At 53.7% G+C, this 20138-nt stretch overlaps 1 long non-coding RNA gene across 1 annotated transcript; it reads left to right on the top strand.

Moving 5' to 3' along the window:
* The first annotated feature begins 1498 nt into the window (after positions 1–1498).
* LOC109281719 (uncharacterized) lies at positions 1499–19663 on the top strand. Its single transcript, XR_009463564.1, has 3 exons — positions 1499–3510; positions 7952–8095; positions 9673–19663. It is a non-coding gene; the product is annotated as an uncharacterized LOC109281719 (long non-coding RNA).
* The last annotated feature ends 475 nt before the right edge of the window (positions 19664–20138 follow it).

Genomic DNA, 20138 nt, shown 5'->3' on the forward strand with positions numbered 1-20138 from the left:
TGAAAGAAGGGGTGCACTTTGTACACACGTCTATGCGGGGAGAGGTTAGACTAGACCAGGGGCCAGAGCCCTTTTTTTTTTGCCAAGAACTACATGATGTCATTGATAAACCGGGGGGGCCGGGGGCTCAAACCCCGGCTCTCGACACAAGGCTGGGGTAGGGGGCTCTCCTAGTTACAAGGCTAAAACAAGTTGAACCATATATTCCCGTCCTGGTAATATTAGTAGCAATGAAATGTTTGCACAAAGACCAAGCTGGAGTATGGCCCTTTATTCAAAAAGGCAGGGATTTCTGTGCTGGCTTTTATTGGCACAACTGTCTCGCAGAGACGGTTATGGGACAAGCTGTTGGGTATCTGGGGACCTGCTTCAGGTCCCTCGGGGGCACGCGCAGGGACCCGAGGAAGGGCACCTGATGCCTGAAAGCTCGTCCAGCAGCTCTCCCAACTATAAGGTTGCTCCAGCAAAAGGTACCGTGGAGAACCCTTGCCTCATACATGTCCCGAGCCATCACAGCTACAACGATGCCCCCCACATTTATTCAGTAATTTAACTTTTAGCCCAAAGCAGCAAACCAGGGCACTGAAAACTAGACTCCCAAATCCACGAGCAGGCACCACGCTTGGCTTTCAGAGGGTTAGAGGCCCTGCAGCTCCAGTTAGCTTCGCCGGCTCCAAACCCTTCGGGGCTGGGACTCGGGGCCCAGCCGGCTGGAGGCGCTGCCCCGGGCCGGGCCCAGGGGGGCAAGCGTGCCCCCGTTCAGGCAGCGCGGAGGCAGCCACTTGGCTTCACGGCTCATTACAACCTGTCCGATTCCTTCTAAATGCCTCAGGCCACAGGTTTTAACGACCCGCTGTCCTTTCTAATGGTCTTGATGGTCCACTAATGAAGCTATCTTTTCTTGCCCCGTTCTGCTGTCTGCAAGCTGCTTCTGGTAGTGGAGCTCCTGTTTCACAGCCCTGCAGGTTGGCTTTAACTCTAGCTCGACCTGCTAACTCCGATGCGATGTGCAAATAACTGGCAGTGAAGCATGGATGAACTGTCAAAATGATCAAGAAGTCTCAGTTTGTCTTATGAATCTGAAACAGAGGTGTACATTTACTTTTAATGACTACAGGACCAATGAAGAACTTCCTTTGATTATTTTTTGCCTAGCTTGTTGTGTTTGTTATGCTTGATAGATAATATAACAAATGTATGCACGTGCCAAGAAAGTTATTTTTTTTGTTCTTCTCTTAAACTGAATGATATAGCCCAGGTCCCTAACGTATTAATAAAGCTTCTAGTTTCTTTTTAACTGGAGAAAAATAGATACTGTGTTAAATGCGATGATGCATCACACCGTGTGCACCCCCTTTTCAAAATGCTAGCTCTGCCCACGGTGCTACGGGAACAAGACCACACGAAGACGCGCAGACTCTCCCTTTAGCGAAACGCAGCCTTCTCTGCATTGCCTCCTGGTTTTATCCCCTGTGCAGCTTGCTTGTCTTTTTTTTTTAATTACTTGAGTGCCTTTTGGTAGGAACATGCATAATGAGGGAAGTTCTCTTTATTCTCTATTTCTGCTACTTCGTGCAAACAGCAGGTCAAAAAGATTTGGCCAGCTGGGATCCACACTAGTTCCACGACTCTTTAAAAAAATATAAATGTCCTCCTCTTACTCCAGCCATATTTTTCCACTGGAGAAATGGGTCATTTGGTGAGAGAGAAAAATGGCATAATGATCCATTTGAATCTGCTCTGGTTCCCTGACAGACATAATAGCTCAACACTTGTATAAATATTTTGATATGAATTCAGCCAGCATTGCAGTGGGTCATGGCTGGAATAAGTGTACAGGAAGGAAAGAAAGAAAACAGAGATGTTCTGATGACAAAAAATAGACTATTTCACAAGTAAATGTACTGTTAGTTTTGGAGGAAGGACTCGCAATTGTGAAAGGAAAACTCTCTACAAAGCATTTTCATTTTGGAGACTTTTTGCTTAACAAATGCAGGAGATAAATACTTATCAGTTATTGAAGCCTAGATGTTTCCAGAGGGGCTTTGTTTTATTAGCATGATTCATGCTGTTTCTGGGAAGTAAGGCTGACGAATGAGTGGGCAGCAGCAGAAGGGAAGTATTTGGGAATTTGCTTGTCTCTGAAGTACCTCGAGCCGGTCCAGCGCGCAGCACATTGGCTGCAGACAAAGAAAGGGACGTTTCTTGTCTCGTCCGAGCGCTTGCGTCCGAGGGCTCCCTGCTTTGGAAGTGTAGAGACGCCGGCCTGGTCACTCTCGGGCCCTGGCTGCCAGCGCGAAGGATGGCAGGTGAGTCGCAGGAGGACGACTGTGAAGTCTGGTATTTCTGCGCTAGGCGCTGCTCTCCGCCCGGCCCAGCAGCACCTGTACACGGCACTTCAGGGAGCAGAGCCTGGCTGCGTGCCTGCTCTCTCTTCTGGCAGAACAGCGTGCAGCAAATGTGGCCAACAGCAAAAACCTCCCAGCACATGATTAGCCTGTAAGGAGGACTCCAGGGGCAGTGAAGCTTGCTGACTGCAAAATTGGTTTAATTTGAAAAGGAAGGGAGAAGCCAGTGAAGCGTGAATCTGAGCCCTTCTTGGCATCTCTTTGTTCACACACACGCAGGGCTGTGCACTGAACTCTTCCCCGCTGAAAGCCTGTTGGAATAAGCAGTATATTTCAGAGCGGCCTCGGCGCAGACAGCAATCTCCAGCCCCGCTGTCCTGCCTTCGGCAGCCATCTGGGCCCCTCACGTCCACAAGTAAAATCTTCCTCCCCCGCTGCCCCGGGCCAGCCGGGCCAGTGATGCTCTGTCCTGGATGGGGTGGGCAAAATGCGGGCCGGATGCAGCCCACCGGGCCGTTCTATCCGGCCCCTAAAACATTTAGAAAACTCATATTGATCTGCCCCTGGCTGCCCGTCATGCGGCCCTCGATGGCTTGCCAAAACTCAGTAAGTGGCCCTCCGCCCAAAATAAATGCCTGCCCCAAGGGAAGGGAGTCCTCTCTGTTGCTCCACAGGTCCCATGCTTTCACGGGCAGCTGGGCACCCTCGAATCCCCTCTCCTGGCATGTCCAGCTACCGCCGTCTGCATGATGTGCATTGAGCTTTTCTCTTCGAACTCAAGAGTTGGAGCCTCTGCTCCCCTGCGTTTGGGGGGTGCTCAGACCGGTGACGACAGGTTTGGGAGCTGTTTGCCCAAAGCAGGAACAGCCCTGGCCCGCAGGTGCCTGGGACCCGAACCTGCCACCGCTCACAAGTGTCAGCTCCTTGCCTCCTGCAGCAACAGCGCTCGGCTCACCCAACCGAACCAGCGAGCCCCGGGCTGCCGCATCGTGGGCTAGGACAACACGACAGCCCCTCTGGCAATAGGTGCGTCCGACCGACAAGGGGACGTCAGCGTGATCTCCGTGAAGGAGCATAGGCGGGCGTTTGAAGAGCAGGTTGGCTTTGCAGATGCAGTAGTACCCAGACGCTGCAGGGTTTGATTCCCGAGCTCCCGGCGAAGGTGAGTCTGTAAACTAGCTGGGGCTCCGTACAGCCGCAGCAAACATCTCTGCGCGGCCACTGAGGTGCTCCACGTGTGGGCGGCTACTCTCATTTTTCTTCAGTCTCTATGTCTAGTCGGGGCTGGTCCTGCTTGGAGCAGGGGTTGGACTAGATGTCACCTCCCGAGGTCCCCTCCACCCTCGTTTTCTGTGATTCTGTAGGACTTTTGGTGAGATCCTAAATCTAATCTGCTGTAATCTAATGGCGTCCAGGTCCTGCTGGCCCTTTCTGCCAGTGCCTGAGCCCTAATCTTTGCTACCCATCTTAGGTCCTGGCTCCTCTTGAGACTAAACGACCTCCCCTCTGGAGCTGGGCGCAGACCTGCGCTCAGCGCTATCAGCACGCGAGATTGCTGGTGGAAGGAAGATGTGGGCCTGGGGCGCTGTCTGCAGGATCTGCCCGGTCGGAGGACTATGGGGTCACCCTGCATGGCAGGGAGCCTAAACGATGGTCTTTGGAGCACGCGCTGGGCACGTTCCTCTGCGGGTGCATCCCCACGTTCGTGGCTGTGGCCCTGCGAATCCCGTGCCCGCTGGTAAAGGTCTGACTGGGATTCCCCAGGAGTTACGGAGTCAGAGCCCGCGCTGCCAGGACCGCCGGCACGCTGAACTGGTGAGCGGTGGGTGAAGTCTGTCACGTGAGAGTAGCTGTTGTCCTTGTGGTAAAAATATAGCATAATCTATATTTTCCTGCTTTTATAATTGCTTCTGCATATTTTCATAATTGCTTTTGCTAAGGCATATATGCTAATGATAGATTTACGAGTATGCACAAAAACTTCTGCAGACAGAGCCAGGAACAGATGCAATAAATAACTCCTTACAAGAGATAAGAGAAGAGGGGCAGGGAAGATGCTGAGGTGGAGAGACCAGACCCTGACCGAAGGATGACCGCGAGGGGCTTAAGAACTGCCCCTGGGAGGGGATTTAAGATGTAAATGAGACATGTATGTAAACCGTCATAGAACATGTAACTGCTAGACATACGATGCAAGACGTAATGCTAAGTCTGCCAATAATTGCACGATACATTGAAATCTATTGTTTACCTTGGCTATAAAAAGACGTTTCAGACCCAGTTTGTTGTCGACCTTGATCTGAGTGGCACAACTCCTGGGTCGGTCTGTTTGCAAACAAATACATCTGAAATTGGACCTAGCCTGTGTGTGACTCTCTCCTGGGGTGGATTGGACAAGCCTCCAGGGGCACGGAACTAGCCGTTTGTGCAACATCCTCACGGCTGTCTTGCTCTTGTTATTTCTCCCTGTCCTGTAATTAAGTCACGCAAATGTGTCGGACCAGTAAACCGGCACGGTGTCAAAGTGTCTGCCATGGACAGTGGCATAACTCTGCTGACTGCACGCAGACAAGGTACAGCCGTGCCCGTGGTGTTACGCTGGCTCGATTGTTCACTCGGCCTGTAGCCGTCACCAAAGTAATGTCCTGCGCCTCATCCCCAGCTCTCCAGAACAGGGCAACGCTGACTTCACAACCGCGGGTGCCCGTTACCTTGCTGCTGCTTGCGTGACGCTTGGTCGGTGCGACACGCCACGCCACGCCACGCCATGCCAGGGCTCGTAGCGTGGAGAAACAGGACGGGTCTGCAGTGGGGTCACGGTTGCATCCCTTAACTCAGCGGTCTTTTGTTTCTTCGTGTCGCTCTTGCAATGAGACCGGTGACACTAGGCACGGTTAAAGCTTATCCCTGGGAAGTCTCTTCAGGCTTGGCACAGAGGCCCATGGCCAATTTCTGTTATTTCTTGGGCCACTTTAGGACAACTACCTGGTCTTCAGTTCACACCGGTGGAGCTGGCAGCTAGTGGTTCACGCTGGTAAAGTCAGGCTGCTCTTCCTGCTCTCTTCTTTGAGTGCATATAATTCTTGTCTGTCTATTCTCCGAGGCCCTTTCTATTCAGCAATAAAACTTAATTAATGTTTTTCCAAGCGTGAGAGTCGGACCCTGCCTCGGGGTGTGTGTTACCCTTTGCTAAAGGCAGGATCTCTTCCTTTAGCGGCCTGTTTGTGTCGCTCCGTCGCTGAGTTACATTGCCTAGACGCCGCCGTTGCTGATTTATTGTTGCCAGGACAGAACTTTTGAATAATTTAGGCCCTAAGAGTTTGATCTTTATCACCAAAATGTAGCAGATGTTTTGAAATGAGTTCACTTTCCCTCGTATCTTGTGCTACAATCACAGGCTGAAATGCACAAGGAATTAGTGGAACCACGTCTGACTGAGATGTAATCCAGACAGGATCAGAGGCAGGACAAGACTGAAGGCACAGTCATTTGAACCAGTGCCTCTGGCACTGGAGAGTGCAGGCGCTAGGGGATGTCCCATGGGGTTCACACGCAGCCTTGGCTGCCCCACGCTGCCTGGAGGGCCGGCTGTTAGGGCAGCCGTGGGATGCCGGCACTACCCCTGCATGGGGCTCGGGAATCCTGTCGCGAATCCAGCCCCGGACACACAGCAGCTGCTCCAGGGGCCCAAGCACGTCAGCTGGAGCAATGGGACACAGCTCAGAAAAAGATAAATGCAGGGACGTTTGTCTGCGGGCCGAATCCCCACCAAGTCACTCACTGCTGCCCGCAGCGCTTCCTGAGATGAGCGGCCCAGTGGGATGGAAACCAATGGTGCCAGGCACAGCCCTAAGCCTGCAATGCAACCCACCCTAAATACGTCTTGCTTTTCCCTGCCTGCCTTCTGGGCGTGAGGATCAAAGACGCTGAGGGCTAGTGACACTAGGAAGAATCAAAGTACATGTTGGCCCTCCCCATGTCTTCTCCTCATCCCCTCCCGTGGCATCGACGTGGTAGCAATGCCGGCAAGGTACTGGCCTTTCGTGGGGAAGCGCTGCTGGCAGGGACGTCCAGGGCTCTGCCCGCCATACAGACACCTTCTGTTGCAGGGCCGCGCCGGGCTGCAGGAATGGTGCGAGATTGATTTTCTGTCTCTAAAAACAACCACTGTAGCAAATTGGTTAAGCTAGGCTAAACAGATTCTTGTAGCAGTCTCAGTAATAGAACAAAGACTCTGATTATTTAATTATCGTTACTGCTTAGCATCGTGTTACAGTTCTCAGCCTCTTGAAAGCATCCCAGCGGGTGGGAGCCTGGCACCGCACCAAGGGAGTATTCCTCTGCTCGCGGTCGCCTCCTGTCCGGGGCAGCGCGTGTCTGCGGAGCCGCGGGCAGCTGAGCACGCGAGGCTCCTCGTCCTTTAGCAAACCAATGTGCTTTGGTTCCTCACCGATCCTTCGGGTGGCTGGAGGCCTGTGACTTCTGGGCAAAGTCCTGCCTCCCCAAGTGGTGTAAGCACAATCCACATTTCTGCTTCAAGCCAAATTACTATAGGATAGCAGGTGTTGGGGAGCAACTTCACCGTCACCTTTGTGGGGGCTAGAGACAGCTTTTCCCTATACCAGACTGTGTCCCCTGCATGCCGATTCCCTGCTACTCCCCTGCTAGCAGGTTGCCACTGTTGGCATGAAATGCTCCACCTCTAGCGAGCGTTAGGTGGGTTATTAAGTGCAGCAGAGTCCCTGAGGCAAGGGGACCCGTGCCGTACGGGATATAAGGGGCAGTGCACGGGGACGTAACTCGGGGGTCGGGAGCGAGCCCTCTGTGTGCGCGCAGACCAGGCCTGGGCACGGCAGCACCACAGCCACGTAAAGCAGGGCAGTAAAGCCAGGAAGAGAGAAGCCGTAACATCTCACCGCGGCCCAGAGCATCGGGGCAGGGACCAGATGCTCAGTCCAGCCTTTAGTCTCCTTGAATTGTTGTCAGCCAAGCGCACAGTCCGTGCACGGGGCGCAGACACTGCGAGGTGCTGCCTGGGAAGAAACACCGACTCCTGCCTGATGCAGGACACGGATTTCAGTCGTCCCTGCCTCCGGACCAGCGGCTTGGGGCTGAGCCAGAGCCTGTGCTTCGGGCAGACGTCCAGCTCGCTCTAAACGCTTTGAGAGATGGAGACGTTTCCGTGTCCCTTAGGAACACGGAGCTGATGGCTAATTACCCTTGCTTAAATGTTTCCTCCTTCATTTGCCTGAACTTTGCTGACTGTAGCCTCCGGTCGAGGTTTTCCCTGTGTGGAGAGGGAGCAGGAGCAGGTTCGCAGTCCAACTTAGAAACCGCAGGTCACGGGAGCGGGGCAGAGCCGGGGCTGCCGCCGAGCAGGCGTTGCCGCAGACCTGCCCTCAGCAAAGCCTGGCCACGCTGGCCCTTGGCAGCGTGCAGGGAGCTGCACTTGCTCGCTTGTTCCCGGAGACAGTTCGATGGTATCGCTGCCCGGACGATCTCTCCCAGACCCAGTCTGCATCGTCATCGTTGCTCTTGGTGAACTCCCGAAATAATTCCTGTCATTCTGGAGTGTCCTAATACGCTTCTCATACCCCTTGCAGGAGTGAAAGGAGGACACGCGCTTCCTCAGCAATGAGACCATGACTTCATCGGCCTACAAGGAAGATGACGGGCAGAAACGGCAGGACGACGGGGAAGGGCTGTGCTGTGAGCCTGCAGCACACCTTTCGCTGCTGCTCAGAGAGGTGAGGGGGAAAGCCGTGGGGTGTCGGTAATTAAGATTCATATACAACTTAATTCAGTTGCCGGTGCCGGGCTGACCTCCAGACACATCCTTCAAAGGCATTGGCGGAGATTAGCAGAAAGATGCATTAAGTAATCTGCAGAGACTGAACAATGGCAGTAGCCCAGAAGTGAGGAAAGAGCCCGTGCCAATAGATCGTATCTTCTGCGAGTGCACCGAGTGCTGAAAGGCCTCTGATTTTATGAAAGGCAGGAAACTCGAGAGCCAGTATTGTATGAACCAAACAGATACGAGCCGTGCGGAGCAATGTGATTTTCATTAACGAAGGTATGTGATCTGGACTCCATCGGATCGCAGTGCAGTGACTGCCGGCCCTAGCGCTGCTCTTGCCACCCGCAGGGACACCGGTTTCTGACCGGTGTCTGTGTTCGGGGGGTCTTTATTGCAGACATTTCAGCCCTGCAGAGAACGCCAGGCCTCTCCCTGGTGTTTCCCTCTCTCCTTCGTCTGGCAGTGCTCCAGGGTTAGCTGCCCCGAGGGGAGGGATTGCCAGGGGCACAGTGACATGGTGGTGGCTCGGGCGGGAAGGCCCGTGGCAGTAACTTGATGGGGCCTTTCTCTCGCCCGGGATACAAGAGACCATACCAAGATGCAGACCGGTCATCAGGGAGAAGGGCTGCGCCCTTCCCGTCCTAGGTCAGGCAGCAAGCTCGCACGAGCCTTGTTGTACGCTGGTCCAGTGTCGTGTTCACGTTCTTCTTCATCCTTGTCACGCAGGTAAACCGCGGGGACAAGCTGACAGAGCAACCTATCCCCTCCTAGCTTTGATTTACCTTCATTACAGACCTCTGTTCTTCCTTATCCTTCCCTTTCATATCAACTGAGTCAACTCATAATCATTCGGTCCAAGGTTATTTTCTTCACCCGCCCTTCTACAAACGTCCTCATTACTTACCGAACCCCAACGCGAAGTAACGTTCTCTACTGTGTTCGATTCCCGTTTGGTGGAAACGTGGCAGCTATCGCGCCCAGGAGTAATGTAGACCACTAGACACAGCACAGCACAGCTCTTTAATCAATGTTTGAGAGGGCCAAGTCTTCCAGGGTGGCTCCTCTCTCCAGCGGCGTTACAGACCTCTGCGCAGGCTCCCAGCTCTGCCCCGGAAGAACCCGCTACCACGCTTCCCCAAAACGATTTTGACCAAATAGCTTCTGCTTTATGCAGGCTATCCCTCCCTATTTATTTACATATCACTAATGTATAATGGTACCTAACCCCGTTTTTCTCTATTTGACTATTCTTGAACAGTGCGCGGCCTTCAATACCCACTGAAGCAGTCACGACCGCTGGTCTACCGTGTTGGTCATCCCTCGTATCTCAGGTCTCGCTTTCTGCACCAGCAGTTCAAGCTCTCGCAGGTTGCTGCCCAGGCTCCAGGCGTTCAAATACAAGCATTTGCTCTTGTCAGCACCCCATCCCCTGCACAGCCCTGTCATTAGCTCTATCGCCTGCCTCATTGCTGTGCTCATTAATAGTCCCATTTTCTTTCTTCTTGTTGTCTATCCTTCTACCCACAGATGTTCTGTTATCCACTGATGCATCCTCATTTAGATGGGTTTCTTCTTCCTGGATATTTAAACCAGCGATTCTTCGGCTCTGCTCAGCACTGGCGAGGCCTGGCCTGGAGTCCTGTGTCCGGTTTTGGGCCCCACGTGTCTAAAAGGATGCAGACATGGACAGATTGGCAGGAGTCCAGCAGTGAGCAACACAAATGATTAGGGGCCTGGGAAGCGAGACGCCTGAGCAAAGGCTGAAGGAACGAGGGCTGTTCAGGTTGGAGAAGAGAAGAGAAGACTGAGGCGGGGGGAGGTTGATCGCTGTCTTCAGACACCTGAAGGGCAATTTCAAGGGCAAAGAGTGGATAGAGATGGGCTTGTCTCTGTGGCTGTAGGGGACAGGACTAGGAGCCACGTGTCAAGCTTCAGCTTGGGAAGTTTAGGTTGGAGATGAGGAGAAACCTTCTGGCCATGAGGGTGGTCAAGCACTGGCCCAGGCACCTCGAGAAGTTGTTACCCTCCATCCCTGGAAACGTTCAGGAGTAGGATGGGTGGACGGATGGATTAGTGCCTGGGATGGTTTAGTCAGGGATGATCCTTCCTTTAGCAGGGGATGGACTAGATGTGAGGTCCCTTCCAGCCCTACTTTCCTATGATCCTATGATCATCTAGAGCAGCCTTGGTCCCAGGAGACGAGTACCATGGCACTCAGGTGGAGTCCCCCTTTGACAAGGGCTGCTTTCCATCAATGCATCCTGGTTGTTGACTCGTAGAGTCATAGAGACGCGGGGCTGGGAGCGACCGTCAGAAGTCTTCTAGTCAGACCCCGGCCTGCGGCAGGACCGTCCTTACCCCAACCATCCCAGACAAACCCATCATCTAACCTCTTTCTCAAACCACCACCAACCCTGACATAACACCCAGACCTGCCACAAATAACGGAGGTGAAATTCCCTCCCAGCTCCATGCGGCAACCAGCAAACATCCCCAAACCCTCCTCACGGCACTAAGACATTATCCCCATTACCTTATTGTGCCTCCCTCCCTTTCTGTAAGGCCCAGATGGATTTTACTGATCCCCTTCCTCTGGGCTCCGGATCCTCTTGGTCAGCAGGTGTTTGCAACCCATGCAGCCACTCCTCCCTCCTCAGACCCTGCCTGGACTCCAGCACTGCCGCCAGCTCCATCGCTGGTCTCGGACCGCGTCTTCCCCGAGTCCTCTCGGGCAGCACGGCGCCGTGTGCCCAGCTTCCAGCGTGGTCCCGTGCCAGGGCAAGGTACATCTAGGAGCTTCTGTATGCAGGCAGATTGTTGTGGGAACTTATTCAGAACTCATCCTCAGTCCTCGGGGTGATTTTCCCCCTTGTTCCTTCAAAGAAAACACCCAAACTGAACTCCTCCATAACCGAAGCAAACTCCCTGGTTTATGGCTCCCTGCACACCGCTTGTATGGCGTTGCTGATGTCACCCGGTCCCGCTGTTTGGGCTCAGCAGACAGCGGTCCAGCAGTCATGATCACATCTAATCTGAAGGAGACTGAATCACCTGAACGAGCTGCTGAGCCTTGTAGGGAGCCTGGCCTGCCAAGCAATGTGCTGCCTCGGAGGATGGGACGGCCACCCCCACCCCCCCCGGGCCATGCAAGCTCTGCACTTCATGTGTGCGTGAGGCGGTCCTGGCTGCATCACTCTGATTCCCTCTCTCTCTTTTCCTGTTCCAGCCTAGCGATGCTCACTTAATGAACCAACAAACCCTGACCCAGCCTCTGCCTCTGAGCTGCAATCCCGTCACGAAGCACGAGCAGCTGAAATCCTCTCCTGCTACAGTTTGCAGATACCCGACCACTCGCTTGTTGAATCACTTGAGCACAGCTCAGCGAGACGAAAGGTTTCTGGTCGGGTTGCACAGCGGTATCAGCTGGGACGGCGAGTGCCACAGAAGCACCACAGCGAGCACGGCCACGAAGTGGTTCGACTGGCGTAGGAGCAGCATTGCTGGTCTGCAGAGGGAGCTGTGCTCATCCCATTTCCCTCCCTGGGAAAACCCGGTGGAGAGCTGTAGGCTCATCACGTCAGTCTGGAGTCAGGTAGAAGGCAGAATGGAGTTGCACCTTATAGACTAACCAGTTCTAGGTGCCACACTTCAGCAAAGATGTGGGGAAGCTCAAGAGAGTCCAAAGGAGGGCCACGCTCATGATTAGAGGCCTTGACAGTGCATGCAAGGCCTCTGGCAAGATCCTCAGATGGCATGGTTTTTGTTATATGAATCTGAAAGACGTGCAGGACGAAAGACGCAACATCTTTCGAGTATTCTGTTGCCTAGTTTCTTGCATTTTAATACATAATACAGCAAATTACAGATAGCAGTAATGTGCCTCCCAATAAAGTCATATATGGTTTGTAACGACGCCCCAGGGAAATCCACCTCTGTCAAACAAGATTCGCTACTGCAGAAGGAGAAGTTGGGCGCTGCTGCTGGATCACTTTGTGGCCAACAATCACCACTACAATATGGTACAAGCGTCACTGTTGCTCTTGCTCCAGCTGCTCGTACACTGGGGCTGCAAGAAACCTCTCTGCTCAGCACCTCCAGTGTGTGACGCCGAGCACCCCTGCCTAGGCACGCGGAGCTGAGAGTTGTCTTCCTCCGAGTGATCCGGCGCTGGCGGGGTGCCGGCTGCGTTGGACCTAGGGTTGACCTTGCGTGTTGGGATTGCCTGTTTCAGACACGTGGGGCCCATCCTAGGCTACAGACTAGAAAAAGGCCTGTTTTCACGTACAATTACTTTTACTGTGGACGGTGGATATGACACCTGGTGCATTTTCGCTGCCAAGGGTCAGAGAAAGTTGTGCTCAGTTTGGGATCTGGCTGCAGATGAAGCTGGGGCTCCGGGGTCCTTGTTCTGGACACAGGATTGAGACGGGTTCAGGTTCTGCAAAGACCTGGGCCTCGTGGCCTGGCTTCCTCCGCAGAACTGATCTGGTCTGGCCTCAGACAGGAGAGTCTGGAGAGTTGTTTCTCTGCGTTCAGAGGGACATGGACAGCATCGGATGCCTTATAAACCAACCTCTTAAAGTACAAGTGCCTTGCTCTGGCCGCATAGGTGTTTCTGCTGCTCACCAATATGCTAAGTTGTCAGGTCTTGGCTTCTGCTGGGCAAAGCCTGAAAGGGTCTTCTAACTTCCAGCCTGTGCTCTCACCTGAACCTTGCGCTGTAAACGCCTCCCTAGCCAGAGGTTTCACGTCTTGCACCTGTAGCCTTTAACCTCATTTCCCTATTCATATGCTCTTCCTCTCTGATGGCAATTCATATCGGCTTCCAGAAGAGACTGCCCGTTCTCACTTTTCTGCAAGCGCTGTTACTCCAAACCAATAGAAGTTCTTAACTGTTTTTGTGGAGGGGGAAAAAGCACTTGGCCTTGTTTTCCCTGAGACCTTTCTGTTCCCTCCACCCCTCCTTTTGCAGGGCCATGTCATATTCAAACCTTGTCAAAACTGGCTGCCTGCTTTGTTCACCTGCGCCTTCAGAGTCTCAGCTTACACGCCGTCCCCAAGAAGGCCAGCCGCGTCTCCGTCTCACGGAGCAGGCACAACAGCAGGGAAATTTGCAGCTCTGTAAAGCTGCTTTTGCTCCCAGGAGGTGTCCCTGTGGGAATGGGGGAATATTAGATTAGTAATGAGGCAGACATTACTTTACATTCATAATGAAACACCATGTCTGCTGATCCAGCAAGCAGTTACATGTAACACAAAGGCTTGCTGCTGTCCCCATCACCAAATACATGTTCTTAAAACCCACTCACCTTGCTGCCCTGTGCCGATGGGGAGGTACGCTGAGAGCACGCAGCGCGCAGGGACACGGTCAGCCCCTGCTTCGGTGAGGGCTAAAGTCCCGTTCACATCGTCTTTGTTCTGGAGGCAATGTGACATCGCGTGTGCCAGGGATGACATCCGGGGGTGCCGGACGTGACGTACTTATACCGCGTGCTTCTGAGGCTGGAGTACGTGGACCAGATACTGAGACGGAAGTAGGGACGGGACTTGATGGAGTGCCAGCTCTTCCACAGCCACTTCCGCGTTACCAGGGTGGATGGAAACTTAGCTTTCATCTTCTTACCGAGAGAGAAGGTGTGTATATGGGGAATTACCATGGAGCAGCGGATGGGTGGCCAAGATCTGCCAGTGCTCATCTCCAATGCACTTGCTTCTGTGCTTGTGCCCTTGGACTCTGAATGCTTCTCTCCTCTTTCCTTTGCTGGGACGGGGCTGCACTAGCGCTGGGTGAGGAGCTGGGGCAATTCCAGCTCCTTCGCCTACTCCTGCGATAGCCAGGGCTATTTCTTGAAGGACCCGCTTGTGCCATCACTGTTTTTAAGGGAATGGTTGAAGTGAGGGATGTCTGTGGCTGACGATACGGCCCCTGTCCCCCATTCAAGACGCTTGCTCGGGGTGATCGAATGGGCAGGAGCACGGACACCTGGTTCTCTACCTGCATCTACTGTTGTCCCCCTATGGCCCTTGGCCACATCGCTTCATCTTCCTGTTCTTCCAGTCTTTGTCTTGTCAGCTCTGACCGGAAACGTGTGGGCAGGGACCATCTCTTGCAGCATAGGGCTTTTGCTGCAGGTCCCAGTCCCCAGCAGGGGTGTCTCCCGGTGCTTCTGTAATAGCAGCATATGCTCTAGTTGAGTCCTGCCACCCAACTGCTCTTGTCCCTTACAAAAATCACACTGTTTTCATTTTCTAAGCAGCCTTGTTCTTTTCCGCTAGAGTCTATTGCATGCATTTTATGCTTGAGGAACTATATGTAGGTTTTATTGCTCTCAGTTGTGTCTTGTTCTTCTGTGCTGCAAGTTAATAAGATTGAGATGGGTTTGCAATCAGCAGAAATTAACCTTCCATGGAGAATGGGTACGAGAAGTTCAGCCCACACTCGAGGCCCTTCTGGGCATGAGGCCGGATGCTGTCGAGCAGTCCAGGCTTGGGCCCAGGTGCTGAGAGCAGTGAGAAGGGCCAGCCCCCGGTGTACGGGCCCTTCCATAAGGGCGTCTCTCCCCCTGCTTTCTCCCCTCGGATCGGGCCGCACCCTGCCTGGCAGCTCCTCGTCTGCCCTGTGGCACCCCTTGCCCTTGCTCTTTGCAGAACGTGTTCTCTGTGGTGGCTGGGGGGAGAACAAGAAACCTGATCTGATCCCAAGCTCGTGGAGGGGGAGGCATTCGGCAGGCTCCTCTGCCATTGCAGCATCCTCAGGTATTTTGCTCAACACTGCTCCCCCCCACCTCCCATTTCGGAGGGTCTAAAAATGGCTCCACAGAGCCCAGGCCACCTCCAGGGGTTTGAACCATCACGAGGTATCCCTGAGGACAGCTACGCTCCCGTCTCCTCCTCTCCCAGCACGAGACAGTCCTGGGGACCTGTGACACCAACTGCGTTTTACCTCTTGCAAAGCACGTGTCTGATGTCACTTCCCTCCCACAGCCCCGTCCCCTTCGTACGGATGTGCCCTCCCCTGTCCTGGGGCTGTGTCCCGGGCAGGGCCAAAGACCGCTGTCCCCGAGCATTCGCCGACCCGCCGTTCCTACGCTCGTGCACGCAGTGGGTCGCAGGGGACAGGGCTGTCAGGTCTCTGGAGGAGGCCGAGGGCCTGCCTGTGGCCAGCTGCGTCCCTGCACAGCTGGTTTCGGTGCCAGCGAGACTGGATTGGCATACCCAGTGCTGTCAGTGCTTAGAGCCCTGCATAGATCTTTATTACCTCAAATCTCAGCTGCCCAAGTCTCTTGAGTCTGTGGAAAGAATAACACTACGGAGCTGCATAAGACTCATCAGGCTGGCTAATTACTGAGGTTTCCTTAATCAGCATAGCTGACTTGAAGGGCTCGCTTGAGCTAATCCCAAGGTTGAAGCATGAAATACATACCCATCCTCACCCTAGCCCCAGGGAACTGGATGTAGCGTTCATGTCTTCCACAATCATTTTGCAAGTGTCTTAATGCTCATCTTTGCTGCAGTCATTTGCAGCTCTGGTTGCACGGGTGTGTGCCCACGCACATGGATATAAATAGACACGGTGATGTACAGCTCACGTGGAGCTTTGCTGCAGGTAAGGGCAGCAGAGAGCTGCACTGCCTCGAGCAGACCAGACCGTGGCTCCTGGTCCTATATTTGGAGCAGATTAGTTCCTCGTTGGATGCTGGTAGCAGTGCCAGGGATGCAGAGCTCACCCTCTCCCTGCTGCCTGTGCGCAGGCATGGACCGGGGAGAGCAGCCCCACGTGCCTCAGGCAATACCTGCTGTGCACCAGCAGCTCACGTGGAGGGAGGGAAGCAGTCCAGTTTCTTTGCAAGCCAATTTCTGTGCCCTCACTGCCACTGAGATTGAAAACGGATCGGGGCCCGTCCTACGCTGCTTTAGGTTACTGGAGAAACCCGGATCAGCTGCAACCTTGGGACACAGACCGCACGGGCACAGGACATGTTCGCCACAGGCATTGCCACCCCCATTCCCACCGCAGGTGAGCAGACCAGAACGCCCGAGGCCCGTTGCAAACCCGGGTGAACCCTCCCTAGCAAAGCAGAACGAATGCACGCCATCCACCCCGCATCAACGCAGAGCTTCTGCCGCGTGACCATGTCTTTAAATACAAAACTTCCTGTGGAGCCCTCAGGCCGTAACTGCTGCTTTTCGTTCTTCCTTTCAGTTCCTTTCCACAGCTTTTGGCTTTCTTGCCCCATGAAAAGTTAAGGAAAAAATACTGTAATCATAACCCTTCCCTGACTCGAGCTTGTGTGACCTCCTGTGACCTTACCTAGATGCTTAAACAGCTACAGATCACTGCTTGCTAATGGGGACTTCTGCTATTGGGACGATCCCTCTGGGAACAGATGTAGTCGATCCAGTGCTCCAGGATCTGTTGCAGCCAGAAAGGTCGATCCTGAGCCTTACGGCAGCCTGCCACGCGCGCTGAAACCCCGCGAAGGGTGCATCAGGCCTGCCTCCCAACAGACATCCATCTCTCTCGCTCCGCGCGGGGGCAGAAAGTTGCTGTTTGACATTTGTGAGAGTTGAAGCTAGATTGCAGTTGTTCTTGAGCAAGCTCCTCTCCCCTCTCCACCCTGTCTCACGGCCCTGGGGCCATCGCGGACTGACAGACGTGTGTCATCCCCCTTCCTCCCCCTGCCCAACTCCAGCAAAAGCTGCAGCACCTTTCTTCCATCCCCCTCGGGCTGGTGTTTCCGTCTTGGACAGGGTGACCCCTGCCCAGATGCCTCTCGGGCCACGTGGAGCAGCCCTTTGGTGTCTGCGGGTCAGCCCTCCCTTTCTGCAGCCGAGGGACGACGCAGCGGGCGAGCTGGCTCGCCCCCTTGGAGCCGACGCTTTCGCGGGCGCACCTCTCCATCCACCTCACAACCAGGACAGTCCAGGTTAACACGTAACTGGAAGAGGCTGTGCTGTATTCGCGCCTGATGTCAGCGGATGCAGCTGCTCACTCCAGACCCCAGCTTGGGCCTTCCCATTTGAACTTTTTTCGACATTATTGGAGCTCAAGCGAAATTTGTTCCAGCTGCTCTCACAATGCCAAGACATTGCCAGGGTCACAGACGATGTCTCTTTTCTGCCAGATGATAATGGCTTCTGCCAGGGAGCTCTGAAAAGGCCAGTGTTAACAAAGGCAAAGCACTTTGAAGCGTAATTGCTGCTCGCCCCTTAACTTCCATTGTGCTTCACTGAGTTATTGTAAATAGATGCCATTTTTCTCTCAAAGACCTATATCATTGTGCCTGGCTAATTGAATTCAGCCCTCACAAGGCTCATTTCCTTTAGTAATTCGTGGACCCGCAATGTTCCAGCAAGTTCATTATGTAGTGAAACATGCTCCCCAACCCCTCGTGCTCATATTCAGGTCCCGCAGGAAATTGTAAGGCTTCCAGAAACCAGCCCACACACCTGTAGGTGCCTACATAATCCATGAATCATATCTGCTGTACAGTGGGCCCCCTGATTCATTGCTTAGGAACTATGCAAATCTCATGACGTCTGTTTTAATATACTCTCAAAGGCATTAGAAGCCTTGTGAAACTTTATACAGTTATGCAAAGTTGGCGTGCCCACGGGAAGGGGCGCTGCGCGGCTGCCTTCCCGCAGCACGGTCTGCAGCCGCCAGAAAGATCGTGGACGGACCGGGGAAGCCGACGCTGTGTCGGGGGGGGGGTCCTGCTACCGGCTGTACGGTCCGGTCCGCACCACCGTCCGGCTGCGGTGGAGGAAGGAGCAAGGGAGGAAGCAGCAGCCAGGTGCTGAAGGATCCCTTTCACTACTTTCTTGAGCGCCCCGGGTCTGACTCTGCCCCGCGGTGTCGCACGCTGGTGTCAGTCGCTCCAGTGATTTCAGTGGGGTTGCTTCTGATTCGTACCAGTGTAAGCAAGAGAGCCGTTTCCCAGGGCACAGTACTAGAAGTTGTGGTGGCTTTAATGGATCGGGAAGGACATTGTGCCTTGTATCTGGATACCAGCCTGTGCTGTTAATGACTGCGAGTGTTACTGCTACCGGCTCTCTGGGGGCTTGTCTTTGATGCAAGGGAGGGCCCAGGCCTGGTCCTGTAGCAGCTCCTCACACCAGCTCTCCCGGGAGTACGGAGCAGGCATGGCCCCGGCCACCCGGCACCCTCGGCTACTTGGACTGGCCATTGGGCTCGTTGAACTGGGGAGCTGGGGCTCTGGGAACTAACTTCAACTGGGAAACGACACCAGCTCAGCATCTCCAGGAGGTGCAAAAAACTGGCACAAAGCTGTTTCCGCAGCACCACCTCCTCAGCTGTATTGATTCTGGCCGCAGCGAGTGCAGGGTGTCAGGAATATTAACTACGGCAAGCACAGTCTATCCGCTGCCCTTGTTGTGAGGACAGCATAGAACAGAAAGTTTCACCCAGCAGTCCAGGACATGGCCCGGGAGGAGAACGGAAGAGAAGAGTATTGCAACGCGCTGTGTTCAGACAGCATTTTCATGAAAAACAAATAGAACTGGGAGATTCATAAAGAAAATATGGTAGGACACAGACGTGATTAGCTAGACAGTATTTAATTAAGTATACTAGGGATTGTTAGCAAATGAAAGCTTATCAACTCCAGGCCATTCTGCAGCATACAGGACGACTTTGCCCATGGGAAAACAGACTGAGACTGTTACTGACCCTAAAAGCCACTGCGATAGCCCGTTACTTTTCATGTCACCCCTGGCATCAGGACCAGGGAGCGAGCAGGTCCGGACAAGTGGCTCAGCTGGGCTCCTGTCCCTCGGTACAAAAAGTCCTCTGAGCATGGCTTAGAAAATGTCCTCTCTTTGCAGAAGCAGTGACTTGCAGTGACGTGAAAACCAGCTGGTTGTCCCGATGCACACTGCGGCAGCCAGCGCAGAGCTGTCTCGGTAAGGCACGTGACTGCTAAGTGAAGACATCCCCCGGCCCGGGCGAGCCCTGAGCGGGCGTACCTCACAACTGAAGTGTTCTTGTGGTGGGCACAAGAGTGTGCGCTCTGGATGGGATGCTCAGCTCACACTCTGTGTCACCAGGAACACCTGGTGCAAAGTGAGTCTAGCTGCAGCAAGGAAGACATGAACGGAGAGCTCTGATGTGGTAGATTGACACCTGTTTTCCTCAGGTGTAAAGGCTAACTTAATAACTATTCTCCAACTATTTGGGTTGGTCTAATAAAAGATATCAAATTCACCCAAGGAACCTTGTCTGCCTATGTCTGGAGACCAATACGGCTACAACCTACACCCCTGCAAGGCTAACTCAAGTCATTTGTGGATGTTAAGGCCAGGCTTGACCATGAGAGCATCTTGCCTGACCTCTGGCACAACACATCCCAGAAAACCTCACCCAGGGACCCCAGCACATCACTTCCAGCTGAGCCGGATCTGAAAGAGACACCGGGTCTCGATGGAAAGACTGCAAGTGATGGAGACTTCCCCAGACCTTGAGGTCAGTGGGTCCAACGGATACTCTCCTTCACTGTTAAAACCTGTGTACAGCATGAACGACGCGTACATGAACGACGCGTGCCCCCTGCCGCTGGGGGTGCTGTCGGCGGCAGGGGAGGGAGGGGTGGTGAGCGCCCCTTTTTGTAGGGGGTGCACTGCCACACTCAGAGGGTGCACACGCACCCACATGTGCCACGTATGTGCCTCCCCGGTGTACAGGCAACCCCTGCTTAGCGCTCTTCATTGGGTCCCCAAAAACCGAGCGTTACGTGAAACAAACGTTACATGAAACTGAAAGAATTTGACGTTTCAAGATGGCGACCGCAGTGTTTTTAATGACCCAGATGGCGACCGCGAGCGTTATAACGAAACTCGCTGAGCACTAGGTGGAATCGGGTATCAATTCCAAACGAGCGTTATAGCGAAGTAGCGCTAAGCGAAACACCATTAAGTGGGGGTTGCCTGTACCTTATTTCTAGTCTGAATTTGCCTGGCTTCAACTTCCAATC

Source organism: Alligator mississippiensis, chromosome 7 (assembly GCF_030867095.1).
Source record: "Alligator mississippiensis isolate rAllMis1 chromosome 7, rAllMis1, whole genome shotgun sequence".
NCBI lineage: Eukaryota > Metazoa > Chordata > Crocodylia > Alligatoridae > Alligator > Alligator mississippiensis.